The 20047-nt window shown below is 40.1% G+C and overlaps 1 long non-coding RNA gene across 1 annotated transcript; it reads left to right on the forward strand.

The window, feature by feature from the left end:
- The first annotated feature begins 462 nt into the window (after nucleotides 1-462).
- LOC116443491 lies at nucleotides 463-12154 on the forward strand. The gene is made up of 4 exons (XR_004239934.1): nucleotides 463-727; nucleotides 6589-6811; nucleotides 10544-10633; nucleotides 11712-12154. It is a non-coding gene; the product is annotated as an uncharacterized LOC116443491 (long non-coding RNA).
- Nucleotides 12155-20047: the final 7893 nt, after the last annotated feature.

The raw sequence follows: 20047 nt of genomic DNA on the forward strand, positions 1-20047 counted from the left end.
ATGCATTTTTATTGTGGCCTGAAAACTTTGCAGGAAATATAAAGCACAGAAGAAGCATAGATCAGTTAGCAGAACTATACACTTTAATTTAATTGTATTATTATTTTAAAAATGACCATCAAAGACCTAGAAACATAATTAAATGCCACAAACCACGAAGGATACACTGAGATGAAACTGCAGTGCCTGCAAACTGAGTCACACTTGTGTTTGCTTCCTTTAATTTTTTCCTTATTTTTTCCTTCTTGTTGAGAATGGGCATAAAATGGTTGTAGTAAGCAAAAGAATTCTGGCTTGACTGCCACCTTTTCTGGATAAAATCCTGTACCCATCTTCTGACTTTCCAGAGCAGGTGCCACTGGCCTACCAACAAAAACTGATGGCATAATGCCTCAGCTTGCATTCACTGTTTTGCTAGCTCTATGAATATATTCTGAAAATATGCATTATGGATTCCAGACTGTCTGTGAACTCTAAAAAGATTCGCAGCACCCTACAGCCTCTCCCTGTAGGTATCTACAAGCTTTTATTTAGATCCAGAATGTAACTCATTTTAGAAATTATATTCTATTTCTACTGCAGGTGTGCTTGTATGACATGGATTGCGTGTGTAGACCATTTATAAAATATCTTTGTCGCTTCCCTCGTGCATGTACATGCCCAGAGTAAAAAGAATATGTAACACCTGGGGGTGGGATAAAAAAGTGAAATATGTTCACATGCTATGGTAAGTACATTTGCATCATTATTTATAAGTGGTCTGTCAGTCTAGCTGTCTAATCTGCTACTGATGTCAGGATCTTCATACCTCCCTCAGTCTTGCTGGATTTCTTCGCTGTCATTTTGTTTCCCAGGATCTGACTCTAGTTTGGCACAAGTTATCACAGTTATGTTTTCTGTGCATTCTCTTACTGGTTTATTTCAAAAAGTACAATGAGTCAATTATACTGTTGCCTGTTTCCTACATGTGGGGGAAAAGCTCTAATTGCTTTCTGTCAGTTGACCCAGGCATCGCTATTTCCTAAGTAATTTCTCTTCTCTAGCAGAATAATCTCCCACTGAGAATACTCCCTCCTCATTGTAGAAATATGTATTTTGGTGGGTTATAATTAATAACAGTGATGTTATTAATCTCCACAGCATTTTCTAACCTTTCAAAAATAAAAAAAAAAAAAAAAGAAAATCTCCCATAATTTATAATGTTAAGGAATGAAATTATGGCCCACTCCTTCCCTGAGGGGAAATAGGTTTCCTGCACAATTCTCGATTCTTTCCCACAATTAATAGAGCCTGCAGCAGTCTTTTAAAAGCAAAGCTAACTGTGGAGGAGTGGGAGGCAATACGGATGGCATTACTTTACTGTGAGCCTCATTGCTCTTGCACATGGGAAGTGAAGAATGCATTCAGGGCAATGCTAATGGTAAAAGGTCTGTTTTGGACAGGAGCTGGCACGTCTGTTGTGAGCACCACTGACGGATCACCCTCTTTTCTGATTCTGATCTGTGCTGATGTGCAAACGTCCGTTTACCTGAATCAGTGCAAGGCATTGAGCACATCGAGCTGCTGCTCTCCTACTGCTTGCATTGATAATTCATCCTCTGCAGTAAAATTTGACAAGCATAAAGTTTTGAAAAGGTCAAGTTTGGGGTCTCCTGAGATTATTTTTGACCTTAGTTTTGACAGCAAATGAAGGAAATCACTAGCTGTGTGCATTTTGCAAGTCCATTAAGCAACTGAGGCCTGGCAAGATGCTGTTATTAGTAGGATTAGTGATAGCAACCTTTCCATAGCTAATGGAAGCCAGAGTTGACATTAGAGTCTGACAAATACAGACGAGCTTGTGTCACCACAGGGACAAAATAAATACACGCAGCAATTGATTGTGGACAAGTAGGGGCTTTCCAAACTGGAAATCCTACTGCTTCGAAACCATGAGACCATATCCTGGTAGGGTCTTTGATCTCTGAGGTATCAGCATTTCAGGAGGAGGCACTAAGGCTTTAACGAGGTTTGTTGTATGTTCTTCTTCATGGTGACCTGAAATCTCTGAACTGCTGGTCTAACAACTGTGGTGTCTTATCCAGCTGGAACAGGAAAATAATTCCCACTTTAAATATGACTTTGCAGGGTCAGATTGGAAGGTTTAAGGAAATATCCCATACCAACCTTTGCCATCTCCAAAGGCAACAGTAGGGATACAAATACTCCTCCAGGGAATGATCTGTGGGCTCACTCATTTGTACCAGCAATAAATTACATCTGTGGTTCTCCTACTAACAGGTGTGGTCTGAGAGGAGCCAGCCTCAGCGATGAAGGTACTTATGCAGTAAATATGTCAGAATCCATTTTCCATGTGCACCAGAGGAAGAAAGTCCTGTTAATTGAAGCTTAAGTAAAATGTAAGAACTCTGTGTTAGGAAATTATCATGCTTGGCAGACTAACCACTCACAAATTAAATTTATAGCTGTGGATTGGTGTCCTCTTTCCCAATTTTACCCTGTTGATGTTAGTCTTCACAGGATAGTTACAGAAAGAAAATGAGGAATGAATGTAGCAGGGATACTGTGAATTTGGTATTAATGAAGGAGCCCTTCTTCTGAGGGCAAGAGGGAAGTTCAACGTAAAATTTATGAACTGGCTTTTGACAATTTAGAGGCACTAATATAGACTTTGGCCAAACCAATATAAATATTATTTATTCATGCAACCTTACAGATTTTTAGTAGTGGCTTGGTTTGCTTTCATAAAAATATGTTGGTTTTACTAAATCTTTATTTCAGGTAGCAAATGAGGGTTCACTTTCTTTAAGATCATTCCTTTATTTCAGATTTTGATTTAGTCTATTTAGAAAGGAAGATAAATCCTTTGCAATGAAAAAGAGCACAATATGGGGACAAAACAGAGCTGGTGCCAGGGCTTGTACAGGCCCATAGGCTGGCCCACTTTTTTTGCCAGAGTCAGAGATCTTCTAGCCACATTCCCTTGCTGTCAGCAGTTCTGCCTGTGTGTCCCAGCTCTACCCATTCACCAATCAGTCAGCAGTGCTGATTTCTCCTGTCTGCATACCTGGCTCCAGCACAGCACTCCCAGGACAGGGAAATACCTCATTCCCCACTTGGCACAGGCTCTTCAGCCCAGTTTTTTGATGGATATCTAGTAGCAACACATTTCCCTGCTGTTGCAATAGTAGCAAAAAGTAATGAGGGAAGACAAGAAATTTCAGTCAAAGAGAACTGATTTCACTTCAAAAAGAAAAAAAAAAAAGATGTTAGAAAAAGATAATCTCAAGGCAATTCAGAAACTGTTGGAATTTCAGGCAGTACGGTGCTGGTTTATTCCCTACTCAACTTCTATTTTGGCTGTACAGTATGTCAGTTTATTTTTTCTTTATAATTATTTTTAAACTCAACAGCCAGCCAAGGTAAATGAGTTCATCCTTAGAAACAGGCTATCATTTATTATGAATTGTCTTTTGTGCCATGTAAACTGTCCTTGCCTCAGGCATTTGTGCCTTTTAGCACTCTGTGGCCCCCAGAGCATAGTGATAAACCTTTGATACCTTGAAAATTATACCCTTTTTCTACATTACCACAAAATCCTCCAAACTAAATTAATACCAAAGGCGGCTATGGTAGGGAGGGAGGGAGGGAGGGAGGAAGGAAGGAAGGAAGGAAAGGAAAGGAAGGAAGGAAAGGAAGGAAGGAAAGGAAGGAAGGAAAGGAAGGAAGGAAAGGAAGGAAGGAAAGGAAGGAAGGAAAGGAAGGAAGGAAGGAAGGAAGGAAGGAAGGAAGGAAGGAAGGAAGGAAGGAAGGAAGGAAGGAAGGAAGGAAGGAAGGAAGGAAGGAAGGAAGGAAGGAAGGAAGGAAGGAAGGAAGGAAGGAAGGAAGGAAGGAAGGAAGGAAGGAAGGAAGGAAGGAAGGAAGGAAGGAAGGAAGGAAGGAAGGAAGGATGTTTCATAGTAGCAAGAGACATAATACAAAGAAAAGAACTCATTTAGGGAAGAAAAAAATATATAAAAGAATCAGTCTCTTAGGAGGTGAAATAAAATTTGAGTCTTGTGTTCTACTGTGACTATTTTATCTTTTGGAGGATTCCTTTCTCTAAGGGTGATCTTCTGGTGATATCTGCCTGTACAAGGAGCTTTGAAGTATACCTAAGGACTATGGGAGTGTGTCAGAGGATGCTTCAGAAAATGAGACATGATTTGAGCAGTGCTGGGTTTCAATATAGTTAGCATCTTGAGATGTTAATTAAGTCCACTTGGGAATATTGTTGAGAATATATAGTATTTTCTCTTAGAACCATGCCTTTAACATGCTTGGTGAATCCTCCTAGTGCACAAGTTTTGGACTGATCTGGGGCTATTTGTAGTCACCTGTAGCCACCACTCTCCCATTTGCTGACATTTTCACTCACTTTACATAAAGGATGACAGTGGGCAAATACAGCTGCGAGATTTGGGTCTGACTCGTGGCCATGTGGATGTGCACTGTGCCATGAAGAGCTATAAAAATTATGTCAGTGATGTTAAAATGTTGTAAGTACACAGCACAGCATTTTAGCTCTGAGGGTTTAAAGCAATACAGCATCTGCTGGATGGTTTCATTGTCACTGTCAATGACAGTGGGAGGTGGCAGAGGAAAGGCATCTGTCTGATTTACACTGAATTCTACTTGCAAGTGTTCCTAACTCCTATCTGAAAGGTTTCCAAACATTTATTAGTACTTTGTATAGGAGATAACAATATTTTCTCTTCTGTAAAGAAGAGCACAGTGACTGCATCTTGTCTGCAGCCCTTGCGCTGACAAAGGCAAAGTTTTAGAGAAGCTTCAGTTGTCATTTTGCTTAAATTAATTGAATTGCTCTGGATCCTGTGTGACATTAGCCTCCTGGTCTCCCCAGGCAAAAATCTCAGCACTCAGTTACTCTTGAGCTGGAGATACTTTCTCACAAGATCCTTTCCTCAGAGCTCAGCAAGAGCTCAGCAACAATCAGTTAGTTCTCTTATCTGTTAGAAATAATGTGTTGTAAATACCCTTGGGTTGGAATCACTGGCATGGGTCAATTTTTTTAATATTAGAAGGTGTTGGAAAAGGTAAGCCTATTCAGTGCAATCGTTTTGCAAAAGCTACTTAGTGTTGCCACAGAGGAGCTAAACTTTACTTATTTTAAATTTTTGCAAAAACTTCATTTTTGACTTTGTTTTCATGACATGCCAAAATTTCCTTTTAAAGGGGCTTTGAAAGACGCAAGCATTAAACTGGAAGAAAAAACCTTGCAATGGAAAAAATGTGGGATTTTTTCCCTTAGTATGGAAAACATGAAAAAAAGTTACCTTTTAAAAAATCTGAAATACACAAGTGCATGCAAGTAGTTGTTGACTGCCATTTTTCAGTCTACAAAATTATTGACATTGACTGCATTCAGTATACTCGTACAGAGTATGTGGTGTAAGATACACAAATATACTTAGGAAATAGGTGGATAGGGCTGCTATTGTGCTGTTTCATTGACTTACCACATACATAAGGAGCCCACAAGTGTGTGTCTGTGCCACACAGTAGGACCAAGGACCGCACTAGAATTGAAATCTTAGCTCTTTTTTAATCATAGGTCATAAACCAATTTATCTCACACTAATCTTATAGATATTTACAATTAAATTGGATCTTGCCTCCTCTGAAGCCATCTCCTCCTTTGACTGTCTCTGAGCTTCTAGTGAAGAAAAATTACACTGAGCTCGTGTCATCCTTAGCAAGATATTATCCTGACATCAAATGCAGGGTCAAACAAGGGTAGGTGCCTTATTGCAAGAAGAAGAAGTAGCTTTTACAGGAAGCCTGTCTGGTGAGGTAAACATTCCCATCACTCCAGGTTCTTTCAGGGGAGTGCTAGCCAGCATCCATATGTTGTTATCAGTTCCAAGTGGCGCAAAGTCTAAAGGAAAAGCAAAGGCCCTATGGGCCTCTATAATACACCACAACCACACTGAAGGTCAGACAGATGTGTCAGTTTGAGAGTTGTATTTTTGAAACACTGAAAACCCCAAAATAACAAATTATGAGTATTCTAGGAAAGCAATATATTCTGTTCTGCAAAAATAATATTTGATTTTTTTTTCTGAGCTCGAAGCCATCTAGTAACTTGAACATTTCAAATATCATTCCTGAGAGACAATTCCAAAAATGTGAAGCACATTTTAAACCATGAATATAGTTAGGCATGGAAGAATGTCTACTGAATTGTGATGGATTCTTCATTCTTGAAAACTGTGGCACTAAAAATGATCATTCTTCCACAGAGGACACTCTTGTCCAAACAGAAATAATTCAGTCCTGAAAATCGCGTGATCTGTGTTGTGCTGTTGGCCAGACTCGACTGTCACAGTGGCACTCTGGGATTATTTATGGATGTATCTGTGTGGCACTGCTTACAGAAGAATCAGCACTCATTTTGTTGAAGAATTTTTATTGATGACTGGCTTTGTTTTAACTTTATTTTTTCTCAGTGTGCACCAAAACCCAAATTCTAATTACCAATTTGTAGGGAAAAAGAATAAAAGCGTTTGTCTTCATTTCCTCAAGCAGATGTTTAGATGCAACCTAGAAGAGTGGATGAGAGAAGAGGAAAGCTGTGGGCAAGGGCTATCCCAGTCTGTTAGGTGTGATGCTGTGTGATGAATGGCTCTTGATGCTCAACATGCTGGAAGCCTCGGCAGCTCCATCTGACAGTCACAGCCACAAACAACAGCAGCACACACTTCTTGTTTAAAGGATGAGAGAATACTTTTTGCTGCTGTTTCAGCTTTGGGTAAGTGTTTGTTTCTCTGTTCTCCAGATAAAGCTTTAAGTTCCTTTAAGTTCAAGGAAGTGAGAGAGAAGCTGCAAGCAGAACGAGGACTAGGAAAAGAAGTGCAGTGTTTAGCAGCTTCAAATTCTGTTCCTGACACCAGCAACCAATTGAAATGGTGCAAAATCTTTAGTGTTGGTCCTGCTCCCTCACATGCTACAGTTAGCGGGGAAGAGTCATTATCCTGCCACCAACTTTTCTCTGCCCTGTCTGTGAGCAAAGAGGCACACAGCCCTTGTCATATAATCATAGCCCGAGTTGGAAGGGACACAAGGATCATTGAGTTCAGCTCTTGGCTCTGCACTGGGCAACCCCAAACCCCACACTTTTGCTGATATGTGAATGTTCATGTAGACTGCGGAGAAATTTCTGGATTTTAAGTTACTGCCGAGTGCACCCAGGATGGTCTAAAATTTGGCTTTTCATGTTGGAGATGAAATAGGTCCATGAAATTCCTTTGTTGTTTCCTATACCTCAAAATTTTGCCTCAGGAATGCTTGAGGAATGCTTGCAATGAAGGCATAACTTCTTTGTTAATGTTAATTCATAGTCTCTCATGACCAGAACAATTAAACTGTTTCTCTTTAAGGTGAATATATATGGCAGGAATTTATTTATGCATATTCAGCAAGAGCTTGAGGATGAACCCAGTGGAAAAAAATGAATACTGGCAGTGTTCTGAAATCCCAAAGTGAAAAATGCTATGATTAAACCCATGATGATGCTGGTTTATATGTCTCCTTTAGTGGAAAGAAATCATGACATATTCACATTACATTATTTTTGCCTCCCAGATGGCCTTTCTTAAGGAAATGGGAAAATTTGCTTTTTCAAGAAATGATTGCAGGATTTCTGTTTTGTTTGTTTTTCAAATTTTCAATGTTGTAGATAAAAGCAAAAATTCACTGTCAGTAGTTCCATCTTTGATGTGCTGCATTGATCAATTAGTGGCTACATATATACATGCTTTTTTTTCCTCACCCACCTACAAGTCTTTCCTCCCCTGACAAAGGTGAATAATTTGAATTACCAAGAAACTCAAAATATTATTTTCAAAGGTCTGTTGAACAAACATCTTTTTCAATGATTTGAACTAGACTTCTACTAAGGGAATGAAGAAATAAAACAAGAAACTGTGAGAGAGAGGAAAAAACTAGCTATCCATCAACTCTATCAGTCTAGCTTTTAGTAGAACTCTTCTAATTCGAATTAATATCTTCAATGACTTCAAATTTCTGATTTCATAAATTCTCTTAATTAATCTTGGCACAATTACTCTACTCCCTGATTGTGGTCTTTACAAGGCACTCATTACACAGTGCATGTGACAGAGTTAGAAGGATGTGTCACAACATCCTAAATGATATCTGTCCCTCTGTCTTTGGAAATTGCCTCCTGAAACAACTGCACTGCAGAACTGGTGAGGAAAGACTGTAACAAGTCAAAGATGCTTCTGAAATGTCATCCTTGTTGTATCATGATGGAGTAGTACCCATTAATCCTTAGATTCTGCATGGAGAAAAATTATTGTCTAAATTGATGGGGAACTGACTTAATTTAGATGTCATGCAAGGAGACCCTGAAGGTGAAGATTGATTTCAGTCACATTGCAGGTTTTTACCTGATAATGTTTAAATAATTCCACCTTGTTATTTCCCACATATCTCAAGGAAGCTGAAGTTCCCTGCAGCTCTAGTGCGAGGCAAGAATGAATACAGTTCGTTTGTCAAAGTGTCACTGACCTATTTTATAATAACCTGTACAGTAGCCACAAATTCCAGATTTATTTCTCTGGTGGGACAGTGAAAGCAATTTTATTGCAGATAAATGGACACTGGAAACAAGCTCTCCCTTTCCCTGCAGCGTTCCTACAGGCAGCAACCCAGACAGGGCCGTGAGAGTCTTTGAAGGAAAGTTTTACTGCACAACAAACACACATTCATAAACTATCAGATGCCACCAGACAACCTTCTGGAAATATAAGCCACAAAAACGAGACACCCACTTAAACACTCACCCAGGGATCAGCCTGTGTCCACATATAGGCACACATACACAATATACAGGCACATGTGCACATGTTCCCACACAAATGTGAGAGGAAGCAAAGGTTTTCCTGTTTCACTATAACCATAAATGTATAAAAGCCTATTACTTTCTCACCTTCATATCCACACAGGGAGGAGCAATTAGGCAAGTGTTAGACTTTATCATGTCAGTATTAGGGGCAGCTAGTTAATCTTTAGAGAGGATTAAAAGGGGGTTATAGCATTATATGGACTTGGCAATATCCTAATGAGAGAGGGAAAGTAAGGAAGAGCTTAGAGAGCCCTGTCCCAGTAGGTTCTGGCAATACAGAAGTGGGAATGAGCTGGGACTTTTGGATGTCTTTCTTTTCCCATGTGCCACATGCCATCCCCAAGACAAGTGTACCTGTAATTATCTCACTTGCTTGAGCACCAGGGTTGTTTATCAGGAAAAATGTGTTTCCCGTCCTTCCTGCATTTAGTGGAAATAAGATACTCCTATTGGCTTTGTGACATTTAGCACACTCAATTTAAAAGAGATGTTTTATTGTCTTTTCAAGTGCCTTCTCTGTTAGCTTCATACTTTTGACACTATCCACAGAGTAACAGCATGATGATTGTTTTCTAAAATCCTCTTGAAGTTTCATTAGATTTCTTTGGATCTTGTAATAAGCTCAGAGAAACTCTTTGAGACCCATGACTGTAAGTGCATTTATTTTGCTAAACTTTATTTTCCTTTCCTCTGTTGCCTAGGGCCAATATTTTTTTTGTGTGACACTTTGTAAATGTGTTAAAAGACTGTGGACATACATAGAGGGAGGTGACTGCATTTAATCAGTGACTGACTGCATGCAAAGAACAATATTTGATTTCTCCCTCGTATCACCAGCAAATGAAAAAAGAAGGGTAGGAAGGAGGTGGTGTGGTTTCAATCTTTCTCTTTAAAACCTGCAAAGGAATTATTACCTACCTCAGCCTGAGTGTTGACATAGTAGATGAGTTGTAGCATAAGCAGTCCAGTCGAACCCTTCTGTCAGTCTCTGTCTTGTGCTGGGGCAGAAAATGGAGAGGTCTGAGATGGAGGAATTGTGCACAGCTCACACCTACATGGTGCTTGACTTCAGAAAGCCATCTGCTCACAGTGCTTTCCTATGACATGTCTGTGTTTCCAATGGAAAACAGTTCATGTTTATAGTCTCAATTTATCAGCGTCAAACCACGACACCCTCTCACAGATGTAGGGAGAAAATGCAAGGCAAGGCAGAATCAGGCACCATGCCTGGGATCCAGAATTTAAAATTAAACCATTGAATCCAAGTTTTTATGCCACTACATTCCATTTAAGCTACTAAGATTGAAAAGATATAGAAAAAAATATTTTTCCTCATAGAAGTTTGTACATTGCTGTTTGGGTTTTGTGATGAGAACAGTGCTGAGAACATAGGGACAGAATCAAGGACCTTTTCGGCTTCTCACACTGCCCTGCTCATGAGGAGGCACAAGAAATTGGGAAGGGTCACAGTGGGGACAGCTGACCCCAGCTGACCCCAGCTGACCATGGGAAGATCTTCCATGCCATATGATGTTGTGTTCATCAACTAAAGCTGGGGGAAGAAAGGGAAGGAGGACATTCAGAGTGTTTGTGTTTGTCTTCCCTGACTATTAGGTGGGATGGAGCCCTGCTTTCCTGGACGTGGCTAAACACCTGCCTGCAGATGGGAAGGAGTGGATGAAGTCCTTCATTTGCTTTGCTTAGGTGTGCAACTTTTGCTTTACCTAGTAAACTGTCTTTATCTCAGCCCACAAGGTTTCTCATTTGTACCCCTGTAATTTTCTCCCTATCCCGCTTGGGTGTGAGGAAGCAGCTGTGTGGAGCTGAGCTGTCCACAAGGGTAAACAGACAGCAGTTCTTTGTGGTGCCCCAATGTAGGCCATGACCCATGGTCTGTGCACCCCTGCCCATAAAATGTGTCCTTTTGGGCTTAATGTTTTTGTCCTGAAGCAGCATTTGTTTACAGCAGTTCAAAAAGGACGCAAAAAGTACCTTTCAGTACATGGCAGTAGTTACATCTACCCAGTATAGACTTAGGTGCAAGTTCAGTCTAAACCAGAGGTAAGCAACTCCTGTTTTTCCTGGAAATGAGTCCTTGTTCAGTGTGCTGGAGGAAACTGAAAGCTGGAGCCTTCTCTGCCCTTACCCTGAATTAACTGGGGATCTCTCCCATGATGATGTAAATGTACGTTCTCTTCAGGGAGGTAACATATGTACCATGGTGATTCACTATCAGTTCATCAATCAATAAAGAGCTGACTTCTTATGCAAAACCGAGCTTCTAAAATTTTCATGATTGCTTGATGGGAAGGGACCAAAGAAAAGCCAGCCAAATTGGGCTGTGAGCTATTTGGAATTTGAATATGACTAATTTTTCATTCACAATTAATGCAGCGATGCACTCTGCATGAAGAGCAAAATCACATGCTGCCCCTGAAATAGTTTTTAGATGACTTGGAGGCACACAGTTTTGTTCTTTGACTGTGTAAACTGAGGACAATAAAAGCCCCAGGGGATCCTAGAGGGGACCTGGCTTTGATACTTTGTGCTAAGTCCAAGTGACATGTCATAGCTGCTGATTAGAAGCATTCATTAAGTTAGAAAGTTGTTTTAAAAAGTTTGTGCTATTCCTTTCTGTGTTTTTCTTTTAATTAAAAGTTCAAAGCCTCACTAAAGTAGAATAGAGAACATTATTCTAATGATTTGTAAATATATAGGAATAAATGTTATTCGAGATATATCTTCCAGACTAATTTTTGTTTATGTTTTTTTTTTCTTGCAGGATACTGAAGATTTGCTAGGATGGCACATCAGACTGAATGGACTTCTGGTCAAAGAGCACATGTGCATTAGTAAAGCTGTCAATCAATTCTAAGCCTATTGGTAGGCCCAAGTGTAAGACCTTCTATAGGACAATGTAGGAAATAGTATGTGGAAATCACTATGGATGGAACAAGATAAAAATGATGACAGTAATTTCGCACAAATGAGAAAAAATAAAGGCCACTTATGCCAGAATAATTTATTATGTTAGGAAGTTAGGTAACTGGGACACTTTATGGACACAGATCAGAAGACTTAAGTCTGTTCAAAAGGCGCCTGATCAACATTTTATAATGTACTTCAATTAAGATAAAAGAGTACTCTGATATGTTACCACCTTAAATAAGGTATTTATTGATATGTGTATGCCAATAATAAAAATAAAAGAAAGACCACCATGGAGAAGATGCTGTCCTTCCATTAATCCCATGCTCATCAACAGATTCTCATCTTTTAATACCTTAAAAATACCTCTGTGACTCTAGCTCAAGAATGTAGGTTGCTTGGGTAAGGTTTCTGCCTTAGTAAATTAAATTCTTTAGAAATAATCTTTACATTTACTTTGTATAATCTTTCATATCACACGCACTTTTCAGTGTAATTGTTGGCTGCGTACCCTTTACATCTCTGTGAGACAGGACATGTATGAGATACTATTTACTTATTTAGTCATTGCATTGCAGTTTCAAATGAAAATTCTTTTTATCTCTTACAGTTGCTTGGAGTGGGTTACTTGAACTCTCTTGGTTCTCAGCTAATGTCAACATGTGGGAGAAACTGAACCTGTCTGAGTCATGTTCTTTTTTGCTCAAAATTTAATTGCTGCATGTGCAAGGAATGTGCAGCACTGCCAAATGGATAACCCCATGGAGACTGACATTATAGCTTGCTGTGGGGTGCTTGTGCCTGGGATGAAGCAAATTCCAGAGCAGTAGGGACCTGAACATCTCTGAGCACAATCTGTCTCATTTTACCGAGTATCTCACAGAATTCTGGCCTTTAATCCAATGCAGAATGAAAACAAGGTATTTTCTAAAAAAATTTGATTCCTGTTTGATATTAATCTAGTCCCACATATCCTACTGATTAGGAGAGCATTGCTGGAGGAAATGAACTACCTCAAGGCTGGATTCTACCCCCTCCTTAGCTCAGCCTGCCCAATAATTTATGTAGTGCTTAGAAAGGGCAGCCAGGCATTACTTTAAATGGAGGGAGACCTGTACTTGTATTCCTACTTAAAATCCATCACATTTCTCCCTAAGCCACCACCTGTTTTCTGTGAAAGCTTGGAACAAGCTGTCTGAAGTAAACAGGGGTTCATTGGTTGGACTCAGCTGGAGTGCTGTTCTCCGCAGACATCATAACAAACTGCTAAGCCAGTAGCTGCATGTGCGTATTTCCACTGCTCTGCTGCCACCTCACCTTTCACAATGTTGCCAGTATTTTACCCATGTTTTGCATTCAGCCTAGCTCATACACTGTTCATTTTCTGCAGCATCATTGATACCAGTTTTGGGGGTTGTTCGTAAAGGAGTCCAAAAGGAGTACCTCCATAAAAAAGGAAAAAAAATTATTGTTTTATATTTTTATCTGTTTTAGGAGCTGAAAATCGAGGAAAAAAGGGATGTTAAACTTGACTGGTATACCCATTTTGCTTTTTGCCAGAATAGTCTTGATGCTAGCCTTTGAAGATTTACTTCCTTTGGGGATTGTCTCTTCCCCCTTCCTCAGCAGCCTGGATCAGAGCTGTTTGCCCTTGAAGGCTGCTTCTGGTTAAGAGGAGTTGTCCTCCCACGCTCTCGATAACTGCTCCTGGTGAGGATGAGTGAATTAAAAAGGCAAAAGCACTGTGAGTGTCAGAAATACTATTTTCCTTGTGATATTTTAATGAGGTTACATCTTACGGTAATCAAGAAATTCCCCACTCTGGGAAAGAAAAGGGGTTTATGCTAATCTGCTGTGATGCTGATTGTTTTCCTAGTGTGAAATGATGTTGTGCCTGTGTAGCAGCAGCCTCAGCCTGTGTCCTCTCCCTGCTGGGCCTGGGAGTACAGAGGTTGGGGTTGTGAAATGGGTGATAGAGAGCCACTCCTGTTTGATACAAGCTGCCTAGGTGTCTTTTACAGGCGTTTTATCAGTCCTTCCCTTTGACCACAACCTCAGGGAATGTACAGCTCTCTGTGTTTCCTTTTTGCACCTGCAGTGGGTTGTGAAACCAAGAACATATTAACACTTTTAAAATAAGTGATTCCATTTAAGGAGAATCTTCCTGTTGAAATATAATTTTATGGGTATGTTAGCTCTCTCCCTTAAATATTGCTTTCATAAAAGCTGTCCGTTTTCCCTGGGAATTTTATTTGCATGCATTAAGAAACTTGTAAAACCAAGAGATTGGGCTTTCACTATAGTTAAATGGTAAGAGTGTTGAGCAGGTTTGGGTAGAAATATTTTAACTGTGGGATTTTAAAAAAAGTTCCCAAACATCATCACTTTAAAATTTGAGCTCTGAAACTAACAGGGAGCATATTTCAGTGAAAAGTATAACAGTAGAGATTGGGGTAGCCTGGATTATCCTGTAATCACAACCCTTGTGTATATTGAAAACACTGTCTTGTTTATTCACAGTGTGTTTTTCCATGCAGGGATATACCCTACCCCTTCAGGCTGGGCTCTGTTGGCCCTGAAAGTATAGTGGCTTAGGGGAGATGAACAAAAAGCAGAGGAGAAAACACTGCTTGTTTCTAGCTGGCAAAAATTAACTTTGCAGAAGGCTGCATTTCCAAGAAAAACTTTCTGAGTGTCTACAAGCAAAAATATCCCAGCACTGAAAGTTATTGTCTTCTGAAATGGAGGGATAATTCAGGAGTCAACAGCACAGTAAATGGTTCAGTGATTGCTCTCTTGAGAGACGGAGTTTGCTTCTTCGGACAAAATGTGGTGTGAATAATTCTCCTGTGCATCCACGGATAAATAGGAAAAAGAGACCCTGATGAGAGGAGTCCTTCAAGCTGACAAATTACAGGTGTTCTACTGTATCACAGAATATTGTGTGTTGAGAGGGGCCCACAAGGTTCAAGTCCAACTCTGCAGTGAATGGCCCATCCCGGGATCAAACCCACAACCTTGGTGTTGTTAACACCATGCTCTGACCAACTGAGTCAGAATGATGCTATATTCAGAAGAGAAACTCAACAAACTTGCATGCATAAGGTGTAGTCCTACAAGACTGCTTGTGCACATCTTTGAAAAGCTTCACTTTAGAGAGGAAATTATGAGTAGAATTTCATAAATTGCACCCCAAACAGAAGAGACTACACCCATGTTACCTGGGATAGAGTCATTTCACTGCTTCCTAATATTTTTCTTGGAAAGTTGCTCTATTTTAGGAGGCTGGAACAAGTACTGAAATAAACAGCACAAGTTGGAAAGTCATTAAAAAAAATCCACACCAAACCTCAAATGCTACTGTGTGCCTGAGACAAATAAGAACCTGGCTGTCATGTGGTTTGGGGCATGCAACAGCTGCCTTTGCCTAGAAGAATTGTACAGGACCTAGTTAAGCTGTGCTGTGTGCCTATAGGCACACATTCTTTCTCTGTCCCTCTTTCTCTTTGCCTGAGGCACAGTAATTATATCTGTATTTTGGGAAAACATAGGCAGGCCCTCCTTCCAGTCACATAAAATTTCCTGCCTGGACTGCTTTTTGTTTCTTGTCACAGAGAGAGGGAGAAGCCTGTGACTGCTTTCAAAACTGACTGCCTGTGTGAGGAACTGAAGCTGCAGGAGGGATGAATGGTGTAAGTGCCAAGTTCCATAGCAAGAGGGGACTTTAGAAGATATGGGATGCTTCACATCTCAGAGGCCTGGTTTTCCTGAATGGAAGAGAAAACTGGTAGGTGATTAAGAACTGGAAATCTTTTCACGGCCATCTTTGGAGTTGCCTTTCAATATGCGAGCAAGGGCAAATCTCCCTGGGTTTCCTGTGGTCATCCTCTTTGTCCTGATCCCTTTCCCTTTGCTCAGTTCCCTCAGCAACATTAGTTGTGGATACCTTGCCTCCAGCTGGAAGGATGAGATGTGTGGGAACTTTCCAAAGCTGCACATTGATGACAGCATAGGGGGCTCAGCTGAACAACTATCACCTTTTATTTAATACAGCTAAACGCAAGGTTGCTCATCTAGGAATGAAAATTGTAGGCCTTACTTGTATAAAATGAAGGATGTGTTTAGAAATCATGATTGAGATAAAGGACTGAAGGATCACGGTGAATAATCTTTGCAACATGAGCTCTAAGGATGGTGTAGTAGCAGGATGAGAGGCTAAGCAGTCCTTGATTGTGTAAATAAAGATCAATCACAAGCAGAGCAGCTGCTACCACTATATGTAGCAAGACTACATACAGACTACATACATCAGATAAACCAAGATTATCTGAAAAGCAGGAATGGTGTTTTACCAGTAGAGATTGGGACAGCTTGGATTAACAGGGTGTTTCAAGGCATAGTCATTGTTTTTAGCCCTGCAAACCAGAATTGTCTGATATTTGTTGAGTAAAAGCTAGAGAACTCAAAGGCATTCAAAGTAGCCTGTGGCAAGTAGTGGTTGCCCTCCCGTGGGACATCGTGGACTTTAATTCAGTGGCTGGATGAGTGTCCCAAGGGGTGCCTTGGAGCCTGGGTACATCTTGGCACCTGGTGCATTCTAGCCTCCTTGATGGTCCCCAGCCACAGCCACCTCTTTTCCCTGCCATGGCAGGGCTCCCATCCTGTGGGAGTGCTGCAGCAAGACCTGGACATGTCTGTACCTTGGACAGTCCCTCAGGACACCCAAGATGGTGGTCTTCCCACCAGGCTATGTGTCACAGTTTGTGGGTCTGCTTTGCTGGATTTGGATCAGGAATTTGAACCCAAGATATTCGTGCCAGGAGCAGTGCCAGGAGAGAGCTTGTGCAACACATGATGAACTACAATTTCCTCAGTTTATCTCCACTGAGCTTCAGTGAGTTACAAAAAGTGCAAGAACTCCAGCTGGAGACAATCAATGCAGAGCACTGCTGGTTTAGTGGTTAGGTCAATCCCTTGGATTACCAGAGTTAAAGATTTGAGATCCCTGCTTTGAACTTAGATGACTTGTACATGTATCAGCCACATTCCTAGAAAATATTTGCATTGTTGGTCTAATTCTGAGACAGTTTGGCAATCTCCTGTAAATCCTTGTGTTTCTATGGAAAACTTTGTTTTACATTGAGAAAGGTGTTTCAAAGAAAACTGCTCACAATCAGCTCTATTTCATATTTTTAAAAGCATATTGACAAACTGAGAAGTCTAGAAAAGAGCTACAAGGAATACTGGAGTCTCGTAAAATCTTTTTTACTGTAAAATGTCTTTTTCGTTTATCTTTAAAAGTAAATGGTGCCTGTTCACAGCACATAAGTGCCATTGAGAGGAGCAGATTTACTAGAAGACAACATTTTAACCATCTGAAAGTATAAAAATCTGCAGATGGCTTTCATGGCTGGAAGCTGAAGCTACTCAAATTCAGAATAGAAATCAATGGCAAATGTTTAAGATAAGAATAATCAATCACTGAAGCATCTTTAAGAGAAATAGATTATACCTGCCAGCAAAGGCTGTCACTAAACCAGGATTATTTTTAAAATGTCTCAAGTTTCAGCAGGAAGTTTTTCTATAAAACAAGTTTTAATTCTAGTGCAATTTCTGAACTTGCAGTAAGAATCTCTTGATGGTGACTCCTGGTATCTCTTCTGCAGAAGGTCAGAGTTGATGACTGTATTGAAGTCAAGGTTTTGCAATTATTTTCTGCCTCATAAGTTAATCTAAAATTAATGATAAAAAATATTAGGTCAAATAAAATGTTTTCTCACTAGACATTCTGCTGAAATCTACTTAAATGAAACAAGGCTTGTTTTACTATTCCTTTCCTTATTTTCCACTTACTAAACTATAATGTAGGCCATTTTTCAAAGACATTCCTTTCTTTTTCACATTTTCCTGAAAATATTTCAATTATTCATTCTAAGATTTTCTTCTTTTCCCTCAGTATAAATTTTGAGAAACACTTGACAAATAGCTTTTGTTGACTCAAATATGTATTTTTTAAATCCCAGCATTAAGAAGATCTATGCCTTATCATCTGAGCTCAAATGTTAGGATTTTGAGAAAAGAATCGGAACTTACTCTCTAGTACCTTTCCCCATACTGAAGGGCATGCAAGCCCTGGGCTTACATGTCACCTTTTTCCTTGAGGATTTGTTAAGTAGCAGTCTTAGTTCTAGAGAGATGATAGAAAAAATTTTTAGACTCTTGTTTATAGGGATGTTCACTAGTCATGCTTAATAAAGAGTGGCAAATTGCCATGATAAAGGCAGATAAGTAACTGATGAAGGCTAATTAGTATCAGAACACCTCATTGCTGAATAGGGTTATAGCTGGCTGAAAGAGAACACAAATGCTGAATTTCACCAGTATGAGCGATGATTTTGGCACAGGAAATAGATGATCCTACCCAATTTCATTCTTTTTCTAATGAAAATTTTATAATTTTATTTTATGGGACTGTTCCCTGCACCCATGAATCTTTCCACAGAGATGAAAGGCAAAGGTTATGAGAAGATTTTGACCAAATCTTTGATGATTTGTTTTCAAAATATCCTCTTCTTTGTTTCCTACTAAGCATGCCATAGATGAGGAACGCTCCCAGGGATATGTAGAAGTGGTGCACCTAAAAACACAGAGATGGCATTCTGGAGTGTCATCCCTTGTGCTTTCTTACTGTGTGGTGAATCTAACACACTGTTAAAAAATACAGTTCTTTGAACACTCCTTCATTAAGTGTAAAATGAGAAGCTCGCAAATGGGTTAAGTTTCAAAGAAGGTTCAATACGTGCTTTGGATTGTCTGAGTGTCTCTCTGAATTGCTTTATTTCTAAAAGAAATAGTGACATCTAAAAAATGTCTCAGCTGGATGACTGTAGTAATCACCTCATCTCATTATTTTCAAAAATTTGCATGCTGCTACTTCAGGAGAGAAAAAGGGTTCAGAAGCCACCTCCATTTGTGTTGGCATCTCATTTCAGATAGTCCTAAAAATGAACAGGTTTCCAGTAACCCCCGAAACTTGGTTTCAAGGAAGATTCTTGCCTACAAGGAAATGAGTTTGTGTTCAAATGCAGCCTCTTGCTCAGTGAGAGCATCACCACTGGGATCTCCAGGATTTCAGAAGCCTGTGGCCCTAAGTGCAAGGCAAAGGGCTGCTGCTAAGTCTTTCCTGAGAGATTGAAGGAGAGGAAAGAGGAAGGGCAGGGCTGGAGAGGGTTGGGTGAGATCAAGAGCTCAATTTTTATTCAAGAAATACTGCTGAGCAATGAAACCTGAGTTAATTCATCATCTTAGCTCCCAGGCCTATTTCTGTGTAATTCTAATTAGCCTACTTTGTGTTTGTGGTCAGCTGTTGAATCAGATTACAGAACAGCATATGTGTCCTGGTTTCAGCCAGGACAGAGTTGGAGTTAATTTCTTCTTGTTACAGTTCTGTGTTTTGGATTCTGACTGAGAATGGTCTTGATAACACATTGATGTTTTGGGTTTTTTTGCTAAGTTATGTTTATCCTAAATCAAGGACTTTTTTTGCCCCTCGTCTCATGCTCTGCCTTTTGGAGCTGCACAAAAGAAAGTGGGAGGAAGCACAGCTGGGACAGGTGATCCAAAGTGAGCAGAGGGATATTCCACACCACAGAACATCATGCCCAGTATATAAACTGGGGGGAGTTATCCAGAAGGGTGGCTGATCTGGGCTGGGAAAGGGGGATCTTGCATCAGTCAGCAAATGGTAAGCAACCGCATTGTGCAATTCCAGAGCTGGAGAGAAGAAACCAGTTTGGATCCTGATTTGAAAAGCCTGAAGCATTGGGCAAGTGGCAGAGCACCGTGGATGACAGCCTGGGGTCCCCAGCTGGAAGAGCTGCCTGAGAAGCTCCTCCATGGGAATGATTTATCACTGCAATGCATTTCCCTCTGATTAGGCAGCAGGCCTAATTGTTGTTGTCTTCAGCTGCAAATGCATTAGTAAGGATGAGTGTGTCATGGGGAACATACTGCCTTCTCACTGCACTGAAGGAAAGGGCAATTTTTTTTTGAGGCTATTGCTGTAATTATTCTGTTGTGTTTGAATTACTCCCAATATATGTCATGAATAGGAATTGACCTTATAGGATGTCTCCAGATGCAGAGCTTCCATCCATCTAAAGGGAAGTCTATTTTGTATTTATAGGTAAA

This window comes from Corvus moneduloides, chromosome 4, assembly GCF_009650955.1.
Source record: "Corvus moneduloides isolate bCorMon1 chromosome 4, bCorMon1.pri, whole genome shotgun sequence".
NCBI classification, from domain to species: domain Eukaryota; kingdom Metazoa; phylum Chordata; class Aves; order Passeriformes; family Corvidae; genus Corvus; species Corvus moneduloides.